The sequence below is a fragment of the Panthera leo genome, chromosome B2, assembly GCF_018350215.1.
Source record: "Panthera leo isolate Ple1 chromosome B2, P.leo_Ple1_pat1.1, whole genome shotgun sequence".
In the NCBI taxonomy this organism is placed as follows: Eukaryota; Metazoa; Chordata; class Mammalia; order Carnivora; family Felidae; genus Panthera; species Panthera leo.
In genome coordinates this window covers 1,633,184-1,659,938 of record NC_056683.1, presented here as the reverse complement: position 1 = coordinate 1,659,938, position 26,755 = coordinate 1,633,184, and the positions used below count along the sequence as shown (strand labels likewise).

The window sequence follows — 26,755 nt, the reverse complement described above, 5'->3', positions numbered from 1 at the left end:
AGTTCCAGGGGGAGTCCCAGGTGGAATATTCACCTCTGTCTCCAGTTCCCTTTTCTTTCAACTTCTGTTGTGACTTCTAAGCAAGGAAGACCCTGTTAAAATTAAATACAAAATAGAGACCAGACTTGAAAATTGCCTGAGCAGACAGGACCACATAAGTCACATAAGCCACAGTAAATGCAGCCTATCTCATGAACACAAGTGTAATGTGGGTTGTCCCTTGTAAATGCCTGAAAAGAACCAAGTCATCTGCTTAAAAATGGTGTAAGATAATCACTTCTAACCAATCCCTGCCATCTGGAAATCACTGCAATACCCAATCCCTATAAAAATTAAACAGCTTCATCGGGGCACCTGGGCGGCTCAGTCGGTTAAGCATCAGACTTTGGCTCAGGTCATGATCTCACCGTTAGTGAGTTCGAGCCCTGCTCAGATTTTGTGCTGACAGCTTGGAGCCTGGAGCCTGCTTTGGATTCTGTGTCTGCCCCTCCCTCTGTCTCTCTTTCTCAAGAATAAATAAGCATTTTAAAAAATTAAAGAGCTTCCCCACTTTCACGTTATAAGCCATCCTGTGATGTCATGCCTTGAGCTTTGTATCAGCTTTACATCTGAAAGCTCCCAGTTCATGAGCTATTATGTATGCACAATAAACTCATACTAAATGTGATTTTATCGATTTGGTGGTTTTTAATTTAATTTTAATTTTCTGGTTTTTGATAACCGGTAAGATAGTGCAGAGGGGCAGATAGAAGATTAGCAGTGTGTCACCTCAGAGAAATTACATCCAGGTTGGAGAAAAGATACAAGTGGAATAAAGTAAGAACCTTGGAGAGAGACAAAGCATAGCGAGATGAGTGATGTAAACGCAGATCTCAAAATCTAGGCTACTGTGGGGGAGATAAGACAGAAGAGGACTGAATTGGTCACAAAACTTGGTCATAGGTGGCGAACAGTGTGTTTCACAGTCACTGCTCTAGTAATCCCTGGTGTAGACCCAGTTAGTGGATGCTTCAGCTCTAGTTCAGGAGACCCCCATACAAAGACGAAGGAAGAGGAAAGGAAGAAAAGGCTACAATTTATCGCAGAGCCTTGTTTGGACAGATTCTCGCCTAAATAAAGAAAGCACAGAGAGGCAAATATGTGAGCTGGGACACTAGGTTTTACAAAACCTTTGCAAAATCTAAGACTTTGGAAAACCTCCAGAGGCCTAGAGAAGTCTTCAGCTTCATCACATAGAACGCAGAGCCCTGAGTTGTGGATGAAGTGCTGGACACCGTTGAGGAAAACCATCAATAGTTTCCGTGACTTTGAAGTCTCCCCAGTGATTCTAGTAATCGGCCAGTTCAGGAACCATTAGCCTGGAAGGTCAAGCACCCAGAAATTGCATTCAGTTAACTTACTGGAAAAGTGCCATCATCCAAAAGGAGACGTATCTACAGGTGGCCCACCGCATCCTTCTCCCCATCTTCTGAATACAAAACAATGGGCAATGTCCCCTTTCTCCGGGAAAGAGAAGGGGATGATGACATTTGTCCCACAGGAAGACCCGACTTGTAGAGTCCAGAGCTGTCGTGGCTTGGGCAGTGCCAGGCTGCTCGTGCTGCTGCTGGAGAACACTGTGAGCATGCGTGGGCTGGTGGGGGGGACCTCCTTGCAAGAGCCTCTGTTACAGGTAGCTCCTGCAAGAACCACACGAAGCCAGCTTTCCTGAAACCCCATGTGTCCCTGTGTGGGGAGCATGTTGACTGCGGCATTCAGGCTTGAACGTCTCTGGTATAAGTGGGGGCAAAATCCACATGAATACCTGGAATAAAGAAAAAGTACAAGGCAAAAATCCACATGACTAGACATCAATGATCTCTTTGCCTAGGGAGTGGTATGGCTCTGTTGGTGAAGGTTTAGTCTTTGGTGCGAGACTTCAGGATTTCAGGCCCTGTTCAAGCTACTCTTTCCTTTCCCCTACACATTTCTAAGTCTTAGAAGAAGCTAATTGAAACCTGGCTTTCTCTTAGGAAACTCACTATGGTGTTTATAGTGTGGGCATCTCTGTCCATACAGCCTCATCTCTTCTCAACTGGCTTCTAAAGTCAAGACTTTGAGGGGGCAAAGCCAGAGTTGCAATAGAGTGAGAACACCATTGTTCCAATGTAGGTAACCCACTAATCCTCTTTAGAGACTCTTACAAGATTTAGACGGGTGAACAAAAGAGTGGATGTAGGCGTGAAAATGGAAAGACAGATTTGAGAACAAGGAAGAGTGTAGACAGACACAGGATTTGCAGCCATGTTGGATTTGGGGAGTGAGGGATTCACTTAAAAGACCTCTAGGTGGCTTGACCAGACTTAGAGTAAAACCTAGGTTTCTGAGCATAGGTCGTCCTGGAAACATGCTTGTAATCCAAAGCACTTGCATATCAAAGCGAATTTCCCCATAAGAAATAATGGAAATTTAGACGATTTGTTCCACAACCCAAAGATATTCATATAAAAATGATTACGATGTTAAATTACAATACTGTAATATAATACAAAATAATAAAGAAAATACAAAATATAAAGAAAAACAAATTGGCCTGCACTTACCTTTGAGAACCTTGGTGGCTGGTGTGAGGGAGACAAGAGAGGAGGATTATTGCATAGGACGACTTTCACTATCAGTAACAAAATCACTGCTATCTCTTGGTTCAATGGAACCTTTTCCTGCACAGGGGCCATTGTATATGCTTGCATGGATGTTGACTACAGCACAGTATTAATAATATAATACTTAAATTTAAATAATTAAAATACTCATCATAGACTGTATTTAATGTAACTGGCAATAAGGCAGCAGAGGAAAGGGTCTACATCTGCAGGCAGCCTGACCTAAAATGAAGCAAAGGATTCCTAAGCTCACTCTTGGATGGAAAAGCAAAGGACTGTCCATAGGTGTTTGGAAGTAACAAAAAATACACTAGTGCCAGTTACGGGCACCTTCCAACGTGCTGAAAAATCACTGATTTCTGCCAAACACAGCAGCCTGAGACCCAGCATCTGAGCATGAGAGATGATCACCCACAATCCCAGAGAGAGAGAGAGAGAGCGCGCCATTGGCTCAGTTGTGATCACGTGACATTTGGTGTCACAGACGACTCATACTCCAGGACATCGCTTGTTTATCAAGTTAAAACATATTAGAAATGTTTGCTTACCTTGCAGAACATTCACAAAACAAGTTACTCGCAATCCAAGGTTTTACTGTGTATTATGCTAGTAAGTACAGAGGCACGAACAGGATTTCTTCTAGGTTTTTGTTGTTTTTAGGTTAATTTGTTTCTGCATTAGAAGCAAGAAACAGAAAATCCTTGACACCATTATGTGGCTTTAGGCTTTGTGTTAGCATCGAGAAACTTGGGCATGAATTAACAATGTAGCTTAATGGATACAATGTTTAATTCCAACTAGAAAATTAAGAGCTCACAATTGAAATTGGATCGATACCCTTATCTTCTGATACCAATGGATAATTTTGAGCCCTTCTTACCACCTAGTCTCCAAGGGCCCTCCTTTTCATGGAGGGCCTTAGGATCCTTAGGATCCTCATCCTTAGGATAAGAGATATCTACAGAGTTCCCGACTCAGAGATTAGAGCCTTCTGAAACCTCTATAAATTGTTACTTAGATGTAGTAGGCTCTACAGTGAAAAGAAGTGTCAGGCTTCCTGCCAGTAATGCCCACCTAAGTCACTAATATGGATGACCAACTCAGGGTAGAGATGTCTGACCCCAGCGATCAAGTCTGCAATGAAGTTTGTATAGATTAAAATAGTAACAGCAAGGGGGCACCTGGGTGGCTCAGTCGGTTCCAGCCCCACGTCAGGCTCCTTGCTGACAGCTTGGAGCCTGGAGCCTGCTTCAGATTCTGTGTCTCCCTCTCTCTTTCCCCCCTCATTCGTGCCCTGTCTCTCTCTCAAAAATAAATAAAAATGTAAAAAAAAAATTAAAATAGTAACAGCAAGGACCCGCAGGGAGTTCAGAAGTTCTTTTTGCTCTCTCATTTCTATGTTCCTTTCTCTTCAGCAATGTTGCAAAATGGTAGCTCTGGTTGGAAAAGCTGATTAATCTCGTGGCTACTTGTGGCTTTACACTCATTTCTTTCTTATGTTGTGCCTATCACCCTGTGTAGGAACAACCCACTGGATGTTGTGACAAGACAGGGGGAGAAAGGAGACAATTCCCTATTTCCAGAGTCAGGGGAAGACAGAGCCGCCCTAGATCCGTCAGGAACCCAAGCCAGAACTTTCACAAATGCCAGAAACACAGCCTCCCATTGAACCATCTTTGACAGTGGCAGGTTTTTTGCAGCATCCTGCAAAATATGTGTATATTTCACTTATTTTCTGTGGTTCTTCGAAACCCTCACTTTTTAAACTAAAAACCCGTTCCCTTGGGGCATCTGGCTGGCTCAGCTGGTAGAGCATGTGACTCTTGATCTTGGGGTCATGAGTTCAAGCCCCATGTTTGGGTGTAGAGCTTACTTAAAAAAAATAAAAAATCAACTGGATTTAATAAGACTTTAGCAAAAAGATGTTATTTTTTTAAGTCCGTTGTGTTAAACCCACTATATCTATAACCTCAACCTAGATCCATAAAGAAAGGATAATAAATTCTAGACTGTATGATACCATCCTGCTCTTACAACCTTACCTGCCTGGCCAGTCTCTCCCAGACACCCGTTCACTGGCCTAAAACCTCTTTTTATATTATTTTCAAGCCACACCCACGAAACTCCCAAGATGGAACTTTCTCTTCCTCTCCACAGTTTCTTTCTCTCGTGCTACAAACCAGTTCCAATCCAGTCTTTCTTGACCATCTTGTCCACACCCGTGTTCAAGTGTCATCTGTCTACAGTTGACTTGTGGCTTTATTTTCTATACCATGCCTGCCTTCTCCACCTGCAATCAATAAAGCCCAGGAAATACCTCCTGGGAAAGAAGAACTTCAGCACTACCATATACAAAACAAAAATGTCTCCTATTTCCAGTGGTCTCTTTTCTCTCAACTTTGTAGTTATGAGATGGCTTCACACTACAGCTGGTAAGACCGGAGAGTAGGTTACCAAGAATTCTTGTGGGTTTTGATGTAATTGCCTTCTAATCTTTTGTACTCCCAACCCCTTGAGGTCAGAGACTACTTCATTCACACTTTAAGTCAAGTGATTAACCCAATAATTGTTTCAATATAAGTAGCAGATACAAGACTTTGATTGAATTGTTGCGGCATGAACTGGGGAGCCCCCTGGTCCTGGGGCCTCCACCCAGGCCAACCCGAAGGAGTCCTCTAAGGTTCTGAGCCTTGTCAGGGGAATGAATTCAAGGACAGACACGCATCACGGTCAACAAGCCACACAGATGGGAAAGTTTATTAAAGCAAAAGGTACACTCTGGAGATAGGTGAGCTAGTGAGAGCCCAAGCACCCCGGGGGTTGGAGTTTCTATCTGTTATTGACAGTTGTTAAGAAGCAGGAGGAATATTCATTACCTGGGGGTGGGGATTTCTTGGAAGCAGGATCGTGTGCCTTCTCCTCCATACTTGCTCAGGGGCTTCCTGTCCTGGCTCCGCCATCTGGGGCCCGTCTGGTGTGCTGGGGCTTCTGGGGAGTGCGGCCGGACAGGCCTCTGACCCTCCCCACGACTGGGCACAGCCTCCTCCGTGCTGGCCTCCAGGCTTCCTCTTAGAACCTAATTAACTGCCCACTCTAACACAATGAGTGGAAGGTAATGGGTGCACAGCTGCTGTTTTTTGTTCTTCTTGGAGGGACACAATGAGTGCATAATATATTTTTTTTCAAAATTCCACTAATCACCAATTTCTCTGGTCTGGGTTTATAATTCTCCTTTAGGGGCTGAGGAATGATGGCTTCAGACCTCGAACGTGCTGCGATAATTTAAGTACTGTCGAAGCCTCCACCACTAGAGCTTAAGCAGCACAATCCGGCTTCTTCTAAATCTAGTGTTGCCATTCCTTCTCTCGGTGCTAAAAAATCACCATTTGGATTGGAAGTTCTCCCTTTTCTTCCTCTTCCATTTGCTTCTCCTTTTCCTCTTTCTTCTCTCTTTTTTAACTCCTGCTCCTCGTGAAGCCGCCTCAGCTCCTCCAGCCAACCAAATCGTCTTTAACTTTGAGCAAGTAGCCTTAGCCCATGTCATTGATGAACTTAAGCCTTTCCTTGTATCTTGATCAAGATCATGAATTCTTTCCTAAAAAGAACGGAGCCTCCTACCCATCACCAGGCTCTCCTGCACCACCCTGGGCACCAAGGAAGCAAACCCTCTTGCACGACCTTGAGCCCTGAGATAATGTCTGTAGCTGTCGCCATCAAAACTGTGCATGATCAAGAATTGCCACAGATCACTGCATCCTTAACTGATTAACTAAGTCCCCTTAAAAACCCCATCCCTGGGCCAGGCAGAAACCTTGGAGGTGGCTTTTGGACAAGAGTCTGCCTTCTCCCCAGGTTGCTGGGCTCCTGAATAAAGGTCATATTCCTTTCCAGTCAAATCTGGTCTCTTAAGTATTAGCTTTTCAAGCCAGGGGCAGATGAACTTGGGGTTCAGTGACACATTCTCTCTAAACTAAAAAAGGTTTGTTTGGGTTTTGTTTTGTTTTGTTTTAATATTGGGTGAGTTTTGATGAAGGGAAGCCCTGTTTCTTAAACAATGTCGCAGCTTACCTGGCACCCTCACACACCTCTTTAAGCCATATTTAACTTCCACACGAAGAAAACACAAAATCCCAGTCAGCCATCTTTTGGTGATGTTTCTATGTGTCCTAACAAATACTCCCTGGTATCCTGTTACTCAAATTCTGGGTCATAAAGATAACTACAGTGACTAGTCTTATGTTATGGGGTAGTTGTACTCAGTTGAAATTTCCTCTTCCTCCAAATTCATGGGCGTCCTGGGACCTCAGAATGTCACTTCATTTGGAAATAGGGTCTTTGCAGATGTAATCAGGTGCAGATGAGGCCATTAGATGGGTGCTAACCCAATAGGACTGGTGTCCTCATAGGAAGAGGGAAATTTGAACACGGAACCCCAGAGACAGAGACTTGGACTGATAAGGCTGCAAATCCAGGAAGGCCAGGAGAGAGGGGTGCTTCTGGCCCTTCTAGTCCTTGTGTCTGCCGAGTATTGGTCATCATAGCCGTCCGCTCCACCTCTATTCCATATTTCCTTCCCATCAACAAGCACTCCAGCTGGCCGAGTGAGGCTCATCCACACTGCCAAAAGTTTGGTCACATTAGCAGTGCTCCCTATATCAGGTTATTACAGTTTTCATTGACTTTTTAATCACAGTGCATGAGGTCATTGACAGGTACCCCTGGGAAATCTCCTTGAGCTCTACACATATTCCCTATGTAACCCCATTTTATAGTAGTGCAACCTCTCCTCTCTAGTGCGTCTGAAACAGCAGGGTTGTATGCAGTAGGTCCTGAGTTGTCAGCTTAATTCTTGTCGCAACTGCAGATAATAGGAGCCACCAGTATGGTGGACACCAGAGCACTCTACCAGAAGGGGGTGTGGCTCAGTGGTAGAGCGCGCGCTTAGCATGCGCGAGGCCCTGGGTTCAATCCCCAGCACCTCCACATGGCCATCCGCGAGGGCAAGCTTTTGAACGAACTCCATGGGTTTGACTCCGGAAGGAGTTCCAACCTGACATCTCACTCTTTCTTTCCCTGGTGGCATTTTCATGCCAGGCACAGTGTGGAAGGATAGGGAAGAGCAGGGAATAGCCAGGCACAGTGTGGAAGGATAGGGAAGAGCAGGGAATAGGAAAAAAGGGAAAGTTTCTTCTCTGTGTATTCACTTGAGGATAGTGAGAAAGAGACAGAGAAGAAATTTGGTGCAATTTGTCCCAGGATTCTTCTATCTTTCCTTTTCATGGTTGATAATTTAATACTTAGTCATTTCAATTCCTAAGGGCTTGGTTCCTCCAAACGGACTGCTTCAACACTGCGGTAATTATACCTGCGCTAGGTAAAGACAACACGGCTATTCTTCTGTCAGTGGTATGCCTGTCCTGGCATTCAGATCAGTGTGGAGTTCGGTCAAAAGTGAACCTGCAGGAAGGAAGCATGGAGGTGCTGGGGATCGAACCCAGGGCCTCGTGCATGCTAAGCACGCGCTCTACCACTGAGCTACACCCCCTCCTGGTGGGATCCTGTGGCGTCCACCATACTGGTCGCCCCTATTATCTGCAGGTGCACCAAGATTTAAGCTGACAGCTCAGGACCCACTGCATACAACCCTGCTGTTTCAGACGCACTCGAGAGAGGACACATTGCATTCCAACCTGCAAAGCCCTTAACACAATTAGCCTCGTAACTGACCCTCAGAGGACTGCAGGCAGCCGACTTCCTGAGTGAAAGTTCCTGTCCACCACCAAGGAGAGTTTCAGGATGGAACATTCTCTTGGTTCTTCAGTTTCCTTCCCTCCTATCTGCAGAGCTCTCAGAAGAAAAGTGGTGCGGGGGATACACAAAAACAGTACCTGTATAGGATCAAGCGCTAAAAACAAACAAAACAAAACAGAACAGAACAAAAGAAAAGAAAAAAAGGACAAACCAGTAAGGTGAGGCCACTCAGGAAAGTGAGGTCCAGGTTGGGAGACAATGTGGAGTCAGTACTTCACAATATTGGTGTGAAATGAGGAGCAGAGTGTGTCTGTCACTTCTTCCCTAAATTGCTGTGCCAAACATCTGTGTCTAGGGAGGTGGGGTCCTCACTCTGTCTAGACGCTGCGTCTCGTTCTGAGAGCCGGAAGGACAGAAGACAGGAAAGTAGACTAGAAAACACACTCCTGTGTACATAGAGGCTCTTTCAGAAGAAAATGCTCTCCAGGGAAACTTGAAGGAAGGAAAGAAATGAATTTGCTCTTTATAAGCCCCTTCGTACAGAACACACCAAAACTCATAGTGAAGTTGTTCAAGCCCAGAGTGTAGGTGGGTCGTCATTTGAACTCAGGGCCACTTCCACTGAAGACACATGAGGATCCGTGGTTCCACACGTAGTAACGCACAAACCATTATAAAGAAAGCTTTCTCTTCTCTCTCTTTCTTACCAGTATAGACTCAGGTTTTCTTATTGTATCCATTAGATTACATTCCTTCATTGTTCATTTTCCACTTTAATACTCAGTGCTTCCAACATTTCTCTAGAGGCCCCGTGTCCTTTTGAGCCTACCGTCATCTTTTGAGCACTTTCTTACATTCTGGCACAGAGACATGGTCTAGGGTCCTCTTGTGATTCCCCTGCCCCAGCCCTGGGGCGACAGCCACTTCCTCCAGCAGCCTTGGTTCCTGCTAGCGGGGATCTGTATTAAGAAATTAAGATAGAGCCAAATTATGGAAAGAGCCCAAATGTCCATGGACTGATGAATGGATAAAGACACGCAAAAAGATGGTATGTATACATATAAACAAGTCAGAGAAAGACAAATATCATATGATTTCACCCGTGGAATTGAAGAAATACAACAGATGAACATAGGGAAAGGGGAGGAAAAATAAGATAAACACAGAGAAGGAGACAAACCATAAGACTCTTAAAGATAGAGAACAAACTGAGGGATGAGGGAGGGAGGTGGGTGGGGGATGGGCCAGATGGAGATGGGCATTGAGGAGGGCGCTTGCTGGGACCAGCACTGGGTGTTGTGTGTAAGTGATGAATTCCTGGGTTCTATTCCTGAAGCCAAGACTACACCGTATGTTAACTTACTTGAATTCAAATAAATAAATCTTCAAAAAAGAGAAATTAAGATAGGAGACTAGCCCTCCTCGTTGTCACTAGGGCAGCACTGTTTCTGTGCTTCTGTGCTGGCAGACCTATGACCCGGCTCCTCACTGCCGTCTTCTCATGAAGCTTCGAGGGGCCCCAAGGTCAGGGCGGGCTGAGGAGCATGAGCGGGTCTCGGGAAGGGTGTCTTTCACTCGAGCACCATCGCGTTCATCCTCACGCAGCTGCACAAGAGACGCCGTCTAGGGGGTTCCCCGAAATAAGGAGTCGTGTGTAAGGATGTCGGCGCTCAAAGCTTCGTGTCCTCAGGACGCGCAGCGGGTAGATGGCTGCGGTGAAAATGCTTCTGAAAAAGGCGTGCCCACACCGGGGGTGTAGCTCAGTGGTAGAGCGCGTGCTTAGCATGCACGAGGCCCCGGGTTCAATCCCCGGCACCTCCATTCCCCAGGCTCCTATATCTCCTGGAAGAGGGATCTTTTGATCCTGGAGTGAAAAAAATCCAGGTTTCTGTCTGCAAGTCTCCATCCTCCTAGGAGGAGGATGCTATCGTGGCGACCTTCTAGCCACTTTGGAACACAAGGTAGAATTCTAGCCACTTTGGAACACAAGGTAGAACTTCGTGCTCATTCACTCAACGTCAGCCTTTTTCATCCTCCGCCCACCCTCGGCAACCAGCGCTGCATTCTCCAAGGTCTTCACTCCGCCATCACTAAGTTGGGAAAGTCAGAGTTCCAAAAGCAGGAAACCCTCTGACCGGAAAGGGCATCTGCTAAGACAGTGAAACCATACCCACCTAGCCTCTCCTGCACCTCGAACATCAGGAGCCAAGTCAACAGGGTTTTCCTGGATTTGAGGGAAAGTCTAAAATTAAAGGCCTAGAAAATCTGAAAAAGTCAACCTGCTTCGGTACCTTCAGAGGAAGGTTTCCGCTCTGCAACAAAAAACACGGGATTGCCCAGTGATGAAAGGTGGCCCGGCTGGCTGCATAATCTGCTGGGCCCTGGTCAGGGACTGCGGCTGGCCCTGATGACATGTCGGGTGACAGACCGGGGGGAGGCCAGCCTAGGCCGCTCATTCCCTGAAAGACCGAGAGCGAGATGTTCAAGGACACCGAAGGTAGCCACTCATGGCAAGCACTTGCTGCTCTCCCTGCCCTGTTTGGATTCCAAAATAAGGGCATAGTGGGGGAAACATCCCCCTCGCACTGGTCCTGAGCTCAGACTCCGCGTAGCTGGCAGAGCACGGCCTCCTGGAAAGGCTGTAAGAGAAGAAGGACGGCAGGTGCCATGAGCACTTACAGGAGAATCAGAGAAGCCGCTCACCTTCTCCCCTGATTTAGGGCAATTGCTTTTGCTTGTGGGGCGACTGGACCTTTCTCCACAATTTTTCAATCCACAGTCCTGATAACATAGTAACTTTGGTAAATCCATATGAATTCGTTCATACAACCCAGTTTTATAAAGTAAAATAGTCTTTATGCCTGACCTAAACCAGGAGAAAATATTGCACGGAGAGACTTGAATGCGAAGCAAGAGATTTGAGGGAAAGAGCAGCTAACTTAGTTTTGAAGTTATCTCTACACCCAAGGTGGGGATTGAACTTACAACCTGGGGATCAAGCAGCCCAGGCTGTACCAACTGAGCCAGGCAGGTGGCCCAAGAGCTTCTATCGTTGATCACGAAAGAGGTGATTGGTTTGCTGTGGGCTAATTCAGTGTTTGTCGCAGATAATGAGCCACTCTCAGGAAACCAAACCACTGTATGAATCGAGAGGTGCTATGAAGGCTCTTCTTCAAGACTGTGGGAACCTTGTATCTCTTGCCCCGCCCTCCAAGGCCCCGTAAATTAGGGCGACATTGGAGAGTCACGCAAAATCACCAGTTTTCTGTGTACTAACTCACATCGGCTCTAGCGGACATGCTCCACCCAAAGTAAACGCTCCTTTCCTGCAAGAAGGGCCCCCAAGCAATCCCGTGCCTCCGGGTTGCACACAACATCCTCAACATCCAAGCCGCAGAAGACGTGCTGTCCACTCTTCCCGAGACCTGAGGCCCTCTGGGTCCGCCCATCCCGCACACCCGGCGATTCAGCCAAACATAGGTCCTAAGATCACGTGCATTTATTGTTTCCTCCAAATGTCTTCATTAATTTTAATTCTGTACATATTATAAATGTGTAGTTATTCATAAGACAGAAATGTTTTTATGCCACACTACAGTCTGTAAATGCTGTGGGTTTCTCAAATTGTTATAAATAATCGAAGGCATACTAAAGAAAATTCTAAATGACTTATATGTTTGTATCTATTACGGAGTCCTGAGAAGATAATTTCCTTATGACAATGATTCTTAAACTTTAGCAAGACCACGTTCTTGAAATCTACAGTATAAATGAATTATATGAAAGACTTTGTTTTCTTCTGATGGAGCCGTCAGTTGCCGCTTACACATTCTTCCTGGAACATTCTTCCTGTGATCCTCACGTCTTCCTAATATCCTATCCCTGTCTCTCTCCCCTGTTCCTCTCATCTCTCAGGTCATTGTCTCCACCTTCATGGCAGAAGTTGGTCTCTGGCTCAGGCTTCTCCACTCCAGATGCTTGAATACACACACACACAATCATGAGAGTGCCATCAAAATCGGCTTGTCTCCCAGACTTTGTGATACGTCCCCCTTTCTAATATGTCCCCCTTTCTAATAAAGAGCTTGTTACCAAAACTTGGTGATGCAAATGGGACTATCATACATCCTTGCACTGTGCTATGTTGCCTGATCTATTCTGATCGTGATTTCATTTAGAAATTAAAAAATAAAAATCTAAACTGTAATTGGAAAAATCTTCAAGAAGTGTGTGGGGGGGGATTCCAGTATGCTACTCAGCAACACCCTTTTTCATTCATTCCTACCTTGAATGTTATATGCGTGTGCATGTGGGGTGATGGCCAATCATAGGCACAGTGAAAATACCCAGAAGAATCTCTATAGTGTGTGTGTGTGTGTGTGCGTGCGCGCGCGTGCGTACGTGTGTGTGTGTGTGTGTCACTGTGGTGTGCATGTTGTTATGAGAAACTACTTGGCATTAGGCCATCTTGGTTTCACTGGTGACATGGGGAAAATTGTTGAACATCACTGGCCATTTGCACAATGAACTGAGCCTTTTAATTCTCCCTCCTGCCAAACAGTCTTGCAGCGAACCTACCGTTACTGGTAGAGTTTTGTCCCTGTCTGGAATGTCTAACTTTTCAGGGCTCCGGGAAAGAACAGTATGAACCATTCTTAAATGAAGGATAAGTTAACTACTGAGATTAGAATACTAAAAATGTTGACTAGAATTTAAATAAAAATTTGAGAAAATAATCAATAACTTAAAAATGGAAAGCAGATGACAACCAAGGTCATAAAGATTCAGATCTGAAAACCAATTTCTTTTTTTTTTTTTTTTAATTTTTTTAAAAAAAAATTTTTTTTTTCAACGTTTTTTATTTTTATTTTTTTTTGGGACAGAGAGAGACAGAGCATGAACAGGGGAGGGGCAGAGAGAGAGGGAGACAAAGAATCGGAAACAGGCTCCAGGCTCCGAGCCATCAGCCCAGAGCCTGATGCGGGGCTCGAACTCACAGACCACGAGATCATGACCTGGCTGAAGTCGGAGGCTTAACCGACTGCGCCACCCAGGTGCCCCTGAAAACCAATTTCATTCACTGACATCAATAACTTCCTTCTTGGTATTCCTTATTATAGATACTAAATCATTTTATTTTATTTTGCCATATATTCATTCGACATTTCTAGGCCAATATCTTTGATGCAACATTTCGCTAATGTCTTGGCAATTACAGTTTTTAATAAAGTAGCATTTTATAAAAGTAGCCTGGATCACTAACGTTCTTATGTAAAATATTGAACATCTGCCCCCATAGCTTTTTAATTCAGTCTTCTTTTCAAAGAGCTCTTTTTATTTTGAATTTGTTTTATGTTTTGGTGTTAACATAACTTAAGTTCTAATGGCTTTGTTCCTTGATCAGCCAACACGTTTCTGCAAATAACCCCATTAGCACCTCACCATCAATGAAAACTACAAAACTAAACTTAACCTATGAAAGATCACATGTCCACCTAAAACCAGAAGGACCAATTTTGGTCTGCATTTTTTGCAATCATTTCTATCCTCATCCTATTGAGATACTACCACTTTTTTGACAAAAAAAAAAAAAGAAAAAGAAAAAGAAAACCATCAAATGAACCTAATTTAGTCTTCAATAAATTAAATTTTAAAAAATATATAATTTGGAGCCTGCTTCGGATTCTGTGTCTCCCTCTCTCTCTGCCCCTCCCCCATTCACACACTGTCTCTCTCTCCCTCAAAAATAAATAAACATTAAAAAATTTTAAACATATGTATAATTTTAAAATTCCAATTAGCTACTACTGTTAAACTGTAAAATTTTAAAAGTTTTTAAAAAATGTTTAATTATTATTTTTGAGAGAGAGGGGGAGAGAAAACCCAAGCGAGGGAGGGGGCAGAGAATCCCAAGTAGGTGTTGCACTGTCAGTGCAGAGCTCAATGTGGGGCTCAAACCATGAACCGTGAGGTCATGACCTGAGCCCAAGTCAGATGCTCAACCAACTGAGCCACCCAGACTCCCCTAAACTATAAATTTTTAAAAATAGACCTGAACACTTAAATATAACAAGATACGAAAAAAACATAATTTCTCAGGTTTTCATATGCTTTTGGGTTAGTTGACAAGTTAACCCTAAAATATCATGTGCCACAATATGGTCCCACTACACGTGACTAGTGAAGTAAACCAAAATATGTCACCTAAAATATTCCACTTTGACATAAAAATTACTTTGACCAGAAGGCAGTTAAGAAGCAGCAAACACAAAATATCTCTCTACCCTTCCCCTTTCTGCCTGAAGTCAGGATCTAAAGTCTCTGTTTACAGGAGACGGACATGTACCAGCCTGGAGAGGCACCAGACGAAGCTGCAAACAGACCTTTTCCCCATTAGTTTCCTGCCATGTCTTTACTTTCCGCCTTGCTGCCCTTATCGCCTAAAACTGTCTTCCTCAGTCCTGTTGGTCCTGTTGTTTCTCTGAAAATTTCCTGCTCTTTGTAGAAGATGCTAAGAAGTTCTAAGCTGATGTTTTCAGCTACTGTTTGTTGAGGTTAATCCCACACGATATATACTTCACACGTTAATAAACTCTGTTTTTCTCTTATTCATCTACCTTTTGGTTAGAGTCCCAGTTGAGAACCTCGGATGGGTAGAGGTGAAGTTTTGCTCCCCTGTACTAGTCTGTTTCCCTCTCTTTGTTCTATTCAATGAGCAGGCGGACAGCCCCCATTAGACCCACACACTGTTAGGTGAGCCAGGTCCTCTGGGTATGCACGTGGGGGTGAAAGCCATCAAAAGATTCCCCAGCATTTTTAAGTCCTTATTTCCACGTCTACACTCATTTCATGGGGAACCAGTAACAACTAATGGAAGTCAGCAGAGACAGGTATGTTTCTGAACTTCTCGGATTATGAGGCAGTGTAGTTCAGCGGTCGAGTGCATTCCTGCCCTTCCCCTTCCATCTCTTAAACCACACATGGACAGCCTTTCCTCACTTTCCTCTCATTGAATTAATTTACTCACTTTGCCCTGTTTACATCAGAGTTTGGTTCATACCCTGCATGGGTTGCCTTTGCTCCTGACCCATCTCAACGCCACGGGCCTCATCGTTACTGATGATGTCTGTCTTCCCAAGGAATATTTGATTGAAAGAAACAAAAGAGAAAGATCTGGAACTGGGGATGACAAAGTTACATCAAGCCTGAGGACTCGATTCCACTGGCAATATCTTGCAGAGGCATGAAAGAGAAAACAGAAAGAGAAAGAAAAAGTAACAGATGAGATTCTCAGTCAGTTATCTCTTAAAGGGCATTATTTTTTCAACTGTGCCTGGGTCAATGCACTAGCTGCAGGCCAAGGAGAAACAAACCTTCCTGGTGACAGTCCCTTCCCCCTCCCTCCCCACCCTTCTATCTTCAGCTAGAAATTATCCTGTACAGTCACCAGAAGGAGCAAGCAACGGTCGTGACGCTTTCCAAGCAAGTAAAGTGGGGTCCTCCACAGAAGAGAACTAATCACTCTGCTTCCAAAGTTGAGAAACGTGGGGGTGGGAGTCAGGGGGTTGGTGAATCCACAGTGTTCTGGTGCAACCAAAATAGGTCTCTCCTCCTTACTGGATGTAGGAAAAGTACTGTTTTTGTCCAAAAACATTCTCATCCCTCCGCTCTTTGTACACAACTTAACAGACCACGTCCTCCTTCACCGGTTCCTGAGGTGAATTCTTCAGAGCTCTGACATAGGGAACTTAGGGATTTCATGCCGTCAGGTTCTCCTCTGTATCCCTCACTAACCCCCCACCCCCACTGTTTTTAACTCTCTAAATAAGGTCATGCCTGTTATACAGAAGTTCTGATCACATAGAGAGCACTGGAAAAACATTTAAAGGCTCTGGAGTCAGAATGAAGGTCGTCAATGGCATAGACAGGAAGCAAAATGGTCCCTTGGCCATTAGCCATAAGAGCAAAAGGACTGAGTCCCATCTCCTCTCCCTGACTCCTGCAACCACGAATCCCGATGAGAGAGAGACAGTGCTACGTACTGGTTCAGAGCACCTAGCATATCCTGGATGTCATTACCCCCGCTCCCAGAAAACTGTTGTCTCCTAGCCCGTACCATAACCAAGTACTTGGAAGGGCAGTCCACCATTCCAGTAGGCCAGCTGCTTCAGAGAGATGGCGAACTCCAGAACATTAGCCCACCGCCATACTCCATCTGCTCCTGAAATGGTTTCTTATCTCAGAAAGAATGCTGTGCAATCAAAGGACACTCAGCAAATTCATGGATAGTGGTTTGGCCAGAGCACTGTGAGAGGTAAAGGCAAATCTCCACCCAGGGTCAGTTTCTATTCCGGTGACAACATACGCCAACCCTGTAGTGTGAACTTGGTCAGGTGTAATGAACCCGATGCGAGGTGGGTAACTGGTTCCTCCGTGGAATAATAACATGTGAAGACTCAGGGTTTGTGATGTTGTGAGTTTGGTCACTCCGAAGAGGCTCGAACCAGATCTATTTTGCTGAGCCCACAGTGACTTCCCAGCTCCTTGAACAAGGACAGTGGTGGCAAGGACAGGAGAAGCTTACAGACTTAGCAGAATGGGTCATCTTGTCCACCTGCCTATTCAGATTCCCCTCTGAGGACAGTGCTCTTTGGAGAGCATTCACTTGGGGAAGAAATGCCCTTAGACTTTGTACTTTTGGAGAAATCTAACCCTCGGCCTCCTCCCCAGACCTCTTTGTCACCACGGCCCCAATAATTTTCCCTCCAAGCCTCTCTGTAATCATCCAGCCAAACTGTGAGCTGCTCTCAGTAATTAGCACGGACTCTATATCACCTCTGTCCTTGCAGGCAGAGCCAGCAGGTGCCTGAGTGAAGCAATGCTCCCTGGGAAGATCCGCCTTCCCCACTGGCCATCAAGTACACTGGAACCTGCTGGCTTTCGTGTGGTACAGCAGAACCACCTGGAAGCCCGGCTGGTCTTTTCCCTTCTTCAGTTGTGGGAAACACCCCATGAGACTGAGGGTGTGGGCTGAAAACGTAGAGAAGATGTCCCAAGTGTAAGAGCCAAGGGAACATAGCTGTTTTCTCTGCCTGTGGTCCGTGGTTGTCGACCCTGCTCAGATACTCTGCTTCTGCTTGTGATGAACTGATGCTGTCCATGCCCAGTGTTATGGCTGTGTGGATTAGAGAGACCTCCGTCATGACTGGAAGCCCCGGTCCCACTGTAACTTGGTGACTTGTGCTCGAGAATCCAAGCTCTCCTGGCCCCAGTAGCAAGCTACAAACTATTTTATTAAAGAGGATAACAATTTGCAGAGGATGCCATAGTCTTTCCTCCAAATCCCAAAGGTGTGTCCTGTGACTCACTTGTAGAAAAATGCATAAACTCCAAATACCATGTGCGTCTTCCACAGACACTCTGAATGCTTTGCTGGGTCACAGAGGTCAGCTGTCACTGTGGCCTTCATACAGCCTGGAGCTGCTACAGACTTCCTTTGTTCCGGGCTTCACACAAAATAGGTAGCTTTCCTAGACACAGAGAGGGGGCTGGTAGTTGCCAGAAGCAGGGGTGGGGGGCGAAATGGGTGAAAGGAGTGATTCCTATTCATAAAATAAATAGGTCCTAGGGATGTAAGGCACAGCACGGTGACTATGGTTGGTAATACCTTACTGCGTATTTGAAAGTTGCTAAGACGTTACATCTTCTCATCATAAGAAAAAAAACCATTTTGTAACAGTATACAACACGAGCAACTGTGCTGGTCATTTTATAAAGCATACAGATACCCAACCATTATGTTGTACATCTGAAACTGATAGAATGTCATATGCGAATTATACCTCAATTTAAAAACAACTGGTTTTTAAAAAAAAAACAAATCTGGTAGCTTTTCAAGTACAAATGACTCTGTATTGTCTCCGAAATTTAAGGAGGCTCCCTAGACATTTTACTTCTTTTCTAGTGGGACGAGCCAGAAGCAACAGCTTGTTGGTCACCCCTGAAGGGTTATGTCAACATGGTCGATAGATAGGTCACAGAGATGACAGGCTCCTGAACTCTTGTGGGCTGTGCTTTCACACTGAGGCCTGCTCGTATTAACCAAGGAGTCTACACTGGCGGTTGCTTGTAATCAAGGACTCAAAACCAGGTCCAATAAGCGTGTTACTATCAATATAACGGACCAGCGCGATATCCTGCACAATGGAGAGGTGAGCGGTGTCCCAGGACTCGATGGTCAAAGGCTAGGCATGCCCTGTGCTCCTAGGTGAGACTGGAAATACCTCACCGGCCCTGCCAGTCGGAGGCGAACCATGCCTGATGGCTGTGTTACTCTGCCAGGTCTGCCAGAGCAAAATACCAGAGATTCGGTGGCTTCAACAACAGAAATTCATTTCCTCACAGTTCTGGAGGCTACATGTCCAACGTCAGGGCGTCAGCAGGTTTGGTTTCTTCTGACGCCTCTCTCCTGGAAGCAGCCCTCTCACCACGTCCTCACGTCTCTCCTCGGTGTGCGTGCTGTGTGGGTGTGTGTGCTGTGCGCGTCCTCGTCTCCTCTTCTTGTAAGGTCACGGTCCTTACCTGAGTCATACCGGATTAGCCCGCACTCATATGACCTATCTTACCTTAATTATCTCTAAGTACAGTCACAGTCTGAGGTTGGGACTCTGTGGGTTGGGACTTCAACACAGAATTTTGGAGAGACAGAAGTCAGCGCGGAGCAGTGGTCAGTTTCCATCGACACGAGGAGTGAAATATTTTCTGCGGCAGTAGGTGCACATGAAGTACGAGTGGCCGCGACATTTGCTCCAGGAGGGAAATCCTACCGGACGTGGAAGCGACCGCTTCATTCGGCTCACGATACCATGCTGCCATTTCTCACCATGACTCTGCTCTCTGCACAGGCCAGACAGGCAGCGGGACGGCCAAGTGCTAAGAATCACCACCCTCTGCATCTTTCAAGTCCCTGCCGGTGGTTCTTGTATTTGGAATTCTTCCAGGACCGCAGTATCCTTCGCAAATATTATTTCCGCAAGTGGAGAGAACTCTGACGGCTCCCGACTGGCGTTTCCTAACTTAACATCTCACACGTCAGGAACCCGACTCAGATCTCCTCGAACCGAGAGGAGGCTGGCGCCACTTGAGCAGGGAACTTGGCACACAGCTAAAAATGTACACGGTCAGTATTACTTTTCAAGTCTTCCCCAAAGGAAGTCCGCTCACTGAGGCGATTGTAAGAATGTTTGCAGATGACTGAACACGATTCTGAGCTGACATTAGGTATTGGAACACATTAAAATGTCACTGTGGTCTATGGTTGGGGGGGGGGGGGGGCTTATAGAGGTCATGTGAAGAGTAGAATCAGGTCTATTTTACTGCAGCCCTATTTGGATCCCTGAGTCTGCCCCATAGCTATTTCGAGACCCAGGATGCCTTGCTGCAGTAGACACAGCCACTCCTGTATCCCATCATCACAACTGAGTCTGGGAGCCATTGCAGTTGTAACGTCCATCTGTCCCTCCGGGCCTGCAGAGAGTAGCCCTGCAGACACTTTTACGAAGGATGCTGTTTTCTCCTCACCAACACATTCCTCAAGGACTCAGAGAAGAGAGTCCTCTAGACCAGGAGTTGGCAAACTATGTGTAGATGGCCAAAAAGTAGATACTGTAGAATTTGCAGGTCACATGGCAAAATCAAGGCTATAGATACTTATATAACGATTTTTAAGCATGACATTAAAGTATAGTAATATTTGAGTACAGTTATTATTACTACCAACAAAGAATGGAATTATCTTTGGGGGTGACATTTTAACTGGAGTTCCAAGTTAATGTTCCTGATCACAGAAATTTCTCAGCATTCTTGGAGATAATGAAACAACGGAAAGAAGAGAAAAATGAGAGACAAGATGTATTTCCTTCGGTTTCGTTTATTCTCTGAGTGGTGCCTGGGACACTTCACAGGACACAGAGGAGGGGGGAAGGCCTCCAGGGTTTCCCTCATCCCCACCCCCTCCTGTCCCCTCCTCACTGACCACCCCGCCGGGACAAAGATATTGGGCAACTGGACAGTCGCACTTAAGGAATCCAAAAACACCCAAAGACACCCAAAAACTTGAAAACGGTCCAAGTACTGGCGAAAAAAAAGACAAGAAAACACTCCCAATAAGGAGCCGAAATAGCTCAGCTGGGAGAGCGTTAGACTGAAGATCTAAAGGTCCCTGGTTCGATCCCGGGTTTCGGCAGGTGCAGTTTTGGTTCCCCTGAATGAGCCACGTGGGTGTGTTCCAATCACACGTCACACGTGGACGCGGAGATCCGAATTTCTTACACTTGTCACGTGTCACCAAGCGCTGTTCTCCTTTTACCTTTCCGCCTCTTACGACAGTAACAGGTGCTCGCTGGGGTCGCACCTGCACGCGGTGCGCGTTGTCCACTGCGTGAGCGGGGCTGGGGAGCCCTCCCTTCGCTCCCCTCTGCTCCCCTCAGTTAGGTTCTCATCCCCTCCGTTCCCCTCCCCTCCACTCCCCTCCGCTCCCCTCCACTCCCTCTTCTCTGCTCCCAACCGCTCTCCTCCCCTTCCCTCCCTTCTCCCTCCGCTCCCCTCGGCTCCCCTCCTCTACCCCCTCTGCCTCCGCTCCCCTCCCCTCCTTACATCACAGTGACAGCGACACGTCGTCCGCAACTTTGTCAGGGTCCCGCGTCCCTGTTCCTTCCTGTGACCAAGGTTCGCACAGCTGTGGGAACAACAAAAGTGCGCTGCGATCGCGACCCTGTTCCTGAGTGACAGCACAGCTTCTGTGCAATCGGCCCTTTTCAGTAGCCCAGTCGTCTGCATGAACACCTTGTTCACGGAAACCAAAACAGCACCTGCCGAAACCCAGGATCGAACCAGGGACCTTCAGACCCTCAGCCTAACGCTCTCCCAGCTGAGCTATTCCGGCTCCTTAAGAGAGGCCTTTCGCCCCGCCCCCCCCCCCCCCCATACTTAGACTGTTGAACTTTCGGTTTTTTGAGGGGTGTTTTTAGATTCCTTAAGTGCGACTGTCCAGTTGCCCAATGTCTTTGTCCACCCAGAAAGTCTCGGAGTCTGCGGTCTTCCTCCGTGCACGGTGCTCGGACTCTTGGCAGGGTGGTCGGTGAGGAGGGAACAGGAGGAGGGGAGCCCCAGCCCCGCTCACGCAGTGGACAACGCGCACCGCGTGCAGGTGCGACCCCAGCGAGCACCTGTTACTGTCGTAAGAGGCGGAAAGGTAAAAGGAGAACAGCGCTTGGTGACACGTGGCATGTGTAAGAAATTCGGATCTCCGCGTCCACGTGTGACGTGTGATTGGAACACACCCACGTGGCTCATTCAGGGGAACCAAAACTGCACCTGCCGAAACCCGGGATCGAACCAGGGACCTTTAGATCTTCAGTCTAACGCTCTCCCAGCTGAGCTATTTCGGCTCCTTATTGGGAGTGTTTTCTTGTCTTTTTTTTCGCCAGTACTTGGACCGTTTTCAAGTTTTTGGGTGTCTTTGGGTGTTTTTGGATTCCTTAAGTGCGACTGTCCAGTTGCCCAATATCTTTGTCCCGGCGGGGTGGTCAGTGAGGAGGGGACAGGAGGGGCGTGGAGGACGAGGAGGAGGACGGAGAGGACAAGCCGGCGCCCACCTGCCCGCGCTCCTCACTTGGTGACAGCCCCTGCTCACAGACTGCCTGTCGGAGGGGAGGGTCTGCCCTGGGGTGGAGGCCCCGCTTCTGGCATCCTCCCGCCTCGCCCCCGCCCTGCCGGGCTCGGTGCCTGGGTGCCTGGAGGTCCCCGCCTCCCCCACGTGCCTGATCCCGGGGCCTCTCCGCGCACCGGGTCCCTGCAGCCCCGCCGAGCGCAGGTCAGGTGGCCGCGGCCGGGATCCCAGGAGCAGAGCAGGGATCCGCGGCCGGCCTGCGGGACGCCTGGTGCGCAGGCACGCGGGGGGCCTGGGGACTGGGCGCCCACTCCCCCGAGGGGCTGAGACACCCCCGGGGCAGAGGCAGAGGGACAGGGAGAGGGTGTGAGGCCCCGATGCGGCGTCGCGGGCCTGGTCCCCTGATAAAACGGGCGCACTGGGACCCGCGCCCCCTCCCCCCCGCGGCCTCCCCTCCAGGGTCCCCGTGCTGCGGGAGGACATCCGCGCGGAGCCCCTCCCGGCCCCTGCCCCAGTCCCTTGCTGACCTTCAGCGCTGAGCTGACCGCAGGCCCCTGCCCCAGTCCCCTGCTGACCCTCAGCGGTGAGCTGACCAGCACAAGGCAGCAGGAAGACCGACGAGCCCGTGTGCGGGTTCAGGTGGTCCGGGTGGCTCTGAGTGGGTCAAAGGCCGAGGGGACGCAAGCCCAGGAAGGGGTGAGGCCCTCCCTGGACACCTGCTGGACAAAACCCTATTGGTGAGAGACCCAGGCTGGCCGGCGGCAGGGCCCCGTGGCTTAGCTGGTCAAAGCGCCTGTCTAGTAAACAGGAGATCCTGGGTTCGAGTCCCAGCGGGGCCTGGAGTGTCTGTGGGTTTGCCCTTTCCACTGAGAGGTGCTGGCCCTTTCCTTTACACTGCGATTTCTGCAGCTTTTTTTTCTACCATGGCCCCCCCCCCCCCCCCCCCCACCCCCCCCCCCACACTTCCCGACCGTCTCCCCGCCGCCCCAGACTTTGGACAAGGAAAATCCCAAGACTTCGGAAACAAAATGGAACAGACTTCAGAAACAGCCACACAACGCAGGAGTGTAAGAAAGCAAAGAGCTGTGCGACGATCTTAGCCTGCTACTCTGTTTTCTCGGGGTGCCTCTTCGTGAATGCAAGCACCATGCAGTGTATTCCAATCCTGATTTCGTATAAAGAGCTGTGCACGGATTAGCCGAAGTCCGGGGAGGGAATACAGACTGCGGGCATGAATCTTAATGTGGTGGTGGCCAGTGCCCTTGAGGTTATAATTCAACTGTGCTATAATTATAACATATTTATAGTCTACTATATAACTATGTTATAATTATACTTATAGTCTATTATATAACTATGTCATAATTATAACTATAACTGTATTATAATTCAACCCTGGGGACCCTGGGGTGGCCGTGGAGGTGGGTGTACTGAATCCAAGACGTGTGTGAAAGCGTACTGTGAGTGTTGATTGAATGTTGGGCCCAGTGCAAGGAGACAATGGACAGGAAGCCATCCTCACTGCCAGCCTGGCCCTAAGTGTCTCTTCTCCACCTGCTGTACTCCAGCCATCAGAATTGCCCCCAACCTCGGCGGGCATCAAATCAGGGCTCATATCTGCTGTGCTCTAACAGAAATCCAGAATCTCTTCTGCTGTGCAGAGGCCGCGCCTTCGTGCTTTTGAGATAAGAGTCTGGAGTATAATATGTGGTCATCCCAGGGGCAATAGTTCGTGGCTTTCTCCCCGACATGGGTTCTTCCTCTTGACTGTACCCATCGTTCAGAAAATAAATAGATAAATAAATAAATACATTTTTTTAAGGAGAGGGAAAATACCATTAAAAGTAATAAAATATAAACTTTTTTCCTTTCTTCCTTCTCTCTCCACCTGTCAATGTATTTTTCACTTGCTTTCTTAATGTCATTCTAATTAAGTAGAATTAACATTGTGAATTATCAGCATGAATTTTATTGTTCAACTTTTTTTCCTACATCAGCTAACAAAATATAAGTTTTAAGGTGTCATTATTATGGAGTTTCAAGATGGTCAGGGTGGATCTCGGGGTTACTGGAGTCGTCTGTATTTTAGGATCAACAAAAGGCTCCACCTGCCGAAACCCGGGGTCGAACCAGGGACCTTTAGATCTTCAGTCTAACGCTCTCCCAGCTGAGCTATTTCGGCTGCCTAGAGGAAGGTTTCCTGATAATTGGTTTTGCAATACTTAGATTGTCTTCTACTTCCAATTTAGGAGATTTCAGATTCTTCAAGCGTTGCAGTCTAATCGTCCAATACATGTACCTATCCAGAAATCTGGGGGATCTCTTGTCTCCCGCCTGTATTAATATTGCATATAATTCCTGGCAGGTGGGAAGGTGGGTGCAGGAGGAAGACAGAAAAGAGGCGTAGGGTTTCCTCCGAAAGCCTTTCTGCTCTTCTGCAACTTGGCTAATCCAGACACATCTCAGAAAATTAAGGAAACCAAAGAAAACATTTCGTGAGGTCCCTTACATAGGAGAAAGTCTTTGTGACCCTGGGTCAGACAAATATTTTGTAGATACAGCAGCAAAAGCATAAAAGTTTGATAAATTTAACCTCATCAAAAAACTTTCAATCCTGCTCTGTGCAAAACTGTTTAAGAGAACAGCAAGGCCAGTCACAGACTGGGAGACAACCTTTGCAAACCATGTTTGCACCTTTGTATCTTATAAAGGATTTGCGTCTAGAATGTGTAAAGCGCTCTAAGCAGCCAACAAAAAGAAAACATGATTTTAAAACAGACAAAATATTTAAGCAGATGCTTCTCCAAAGAAGCAATAAGGATGGGAAATAAACAAAAGGTGTTCCACATCGGTCATTAAGCAAAACATGAATTAAAACCATAATGATATACCACTGCACTTATGACTTGCTAAAATTTAAAAATGCCAGGCGTACCGAATGTTTGCAAGAATGCGGAGGAAATGAAACTCTCATATCCTGTTAGTGGCAAAGGAAAACAGCACTACTTTGAGACACTTTGTCAGTTTCTTAAAAAGTTGAAGATATACCTTCCCCGTGATGCAGCCACTCACATCCTAAGTATGTATCCAAAAGAAAAAAATAAAACTATTATGTCCATACAAATTCTGGCACACAAGTATTCATATGCTTGTAAGAGCCAATAATGGGAGAGAACCCAAATGCCTTTCCCTGGGTGAACTGATAAACAAATTGTGGTCTATTCATACCATGGAATATTCCTTGGCATAAAGTGGAATAAGCTATTGATATGTACAACATGGATGAATCTCAAAATAATTCTGATGAGTGAAAGAAGATCAAAAAAGTAAATATATGATTCAATTTGTGTAAACCTTTAGAAGCAAACTAATGTATAGTGACAGGAATTAGATGACCGGTTTCTTGGGGTTGGAGAGGCAGGCAGGAGTATGACAGAAGGGGAACCCATAAACGTTTTCTTCCTCTCTCTCTCCCCTTCCCAGCCTCCCTCTCTCCTCCTCCCTCCTCCCTCCTCCCTCCCTCCCTCTTTCCTTCTCTTTTCTAGACTTGCCAGAGAGCCGTGGGGTTAAGACCATTTCTCAAGATACGGAATGGAGGGAAGCAGCAGGATTGGAAATAAGTGATAATTATTTTCATTTTGCACGTAGGATGTCAAAGTGCTTCCTTGATTTTCCAGAGCATGAAATCCCGGTCTTGAAAATGGCTGGTGAGAAAGGTAAGGTTCCACGTAGAGGGTAAGGGAGGAGAATGAGTACAGACCCTTGAAGAGGTGGGTGGGTGCAGACAAGATGGTCAGTGAAGATTAGGTACAATGATCTATGGAGGAGGAAAAAAACGTGGAGAAAAAGAGAATGAAGTCAAGTGAAACTTCCAACTGGAGACTTTCTGTGGCAGCGGTTCTCAAAAACAAAACAAAATACAGGCATTAGGACGGTAAGATCTTAGAGAAGACTGACCCTGACAGGGAAGAACTTAGGAGCAGCAATAGTATCAATTTGGATTTAGAATTTACTATTCTTGAGTATAGCCAAAAAACAAATTCCGATTTAGAAATACAATTAGCGGAGTTAACAGAATGCATTTTCTGGCGCGCGCGCGCGCGCGCACACACACACACACACACACACACACACACACACACACAGCCTTGCCCAAGAATACAGAAAATAGCTGTATTTCCTAACATATCACAAAACAAGCAGCTCTCACCTGGGGGTGTAGCTCAGTGGTAGAGCGCATGCTTTGCATGTATGAGGTCCTGGGTTCGATGCCCAGCACCTCCAGGGGCACCTCCCTTTTTCCTATCCCCAGTCACCAACCAAATCTGCTTTCCTGCCTTTTGTTACTTTTTTTTTCTTCTGCTCTCACGGAAAGTAAACATGACTGGCGCAACATCAGAAGGAAGAAAGGGGGAATAAAGACTTATTCAACAACCCCGAGTGCAGCCAACATAACCAGCTTTGTCACACAGAGTATCATTTTACAAAAGGAGGTAAGAAAGAGGAAGAGAGGGGGAGAGAAGGGGAGAGAGTTGGGGGGGGGTGAGGAAGAGGAGAGGGAGAGGGAGAGAGAGAGGAACCCAATTTCATTAGCCTGAACAGCTAATCCTAAAGACCGAGGCATGGGAAAAATTAGGGTGACGTGAGCAGGATTCCAACTGTCTCTGGAAAAGTACTTTGGCCGGCAAACCAA

General features: G+C 46.7%; 9 non-coding genes across 9 annotated transcripts; 5 read left to right on the top strand and 4 right to left on the bottom strand.

Moving 5' to 3' along the window:
- The first annotated feature begins 7,553 nt into the window (after positions 1–7,553).
- TRNAA-AGC lies at positions 7,554–7,625 on the top strand. The gene has a single exon. It is a non-coding gene; the product is annotated as a tRNA-Ala (tRNA).
- Positions 7,626–8,115: 490 nt separating this feature from the next.
- Positions 8,116–8,187, bottom strand: TRNAA-AGC. The gene has a single exon. It is a non-coding gene; the product is annotated as a tRNA-Ala (tRNA).
- Positions 8,188–10,142: 1,955 nt separating this feature from the next.
- Positions 10,143–10,214, top strand: TRNAA-AGC. Its single transcript has one exon. It is a non-coding gene; the product is annotated as a tRNA-Ala (tRNA).
- A 10,350-nt stretch (positions 10,215–20,564) lies between these two features.
- TRNAF-GAA lies at positions 20,565–20,637 on the top strand. Its single transcript has one exon. It is a non-coding gene; the product is annotated as a tRNA-Phe (tRNA).
- A 626-nt stretch (positions 20,638–21,263) lies between these two features.
- TRNAL-GAG lies at positions 21,264–21,336 on the bottom strand. Its single transcript has one exon. It is a non-coding gene; the product is annotated as a tRNA-Leu (tRNA).
- A 432-nt stretch (positions 21,337–21,768) lies between these two features.
- TRNAF-GAA lies at positions 21,769–21,841 on the bottom strand. Its single transcript has one exon. It is a non-coding gene; the product is annotated as a tRNA-Phe (tRNA).
- A 986-nt stretch (positions 21,842–22,827) lies between these two features.
- Positions 22,828–22,901, top strand: TRNAT-AGU. The gene has a single exon. It is a non-coding gene; the product is annotated as a tRNA-Thr (tRNA).
- Positions 22,902–24,171: 1,270 nt separating this feature from the next.
- Positions 24,172–24,244, bottom strand: TRNAF-GAA. Its single transcript has one exon. It is a non-coding gene; the product is annotated as a tRNA-Phe (tRNA).
- Positions 24,245–26,274: 2,030 nt separating this feature from the next.
- On the top strand, positions 26,275–26,346 carry TRNAA-UGC. The gene has a single exon. It is a non-coding gene; the product is annotated as a tRNA-Ala (tRNA).
- The last annotated feature ends 409 nt before the right edge of the window (positions 26,347–26,755 follow it).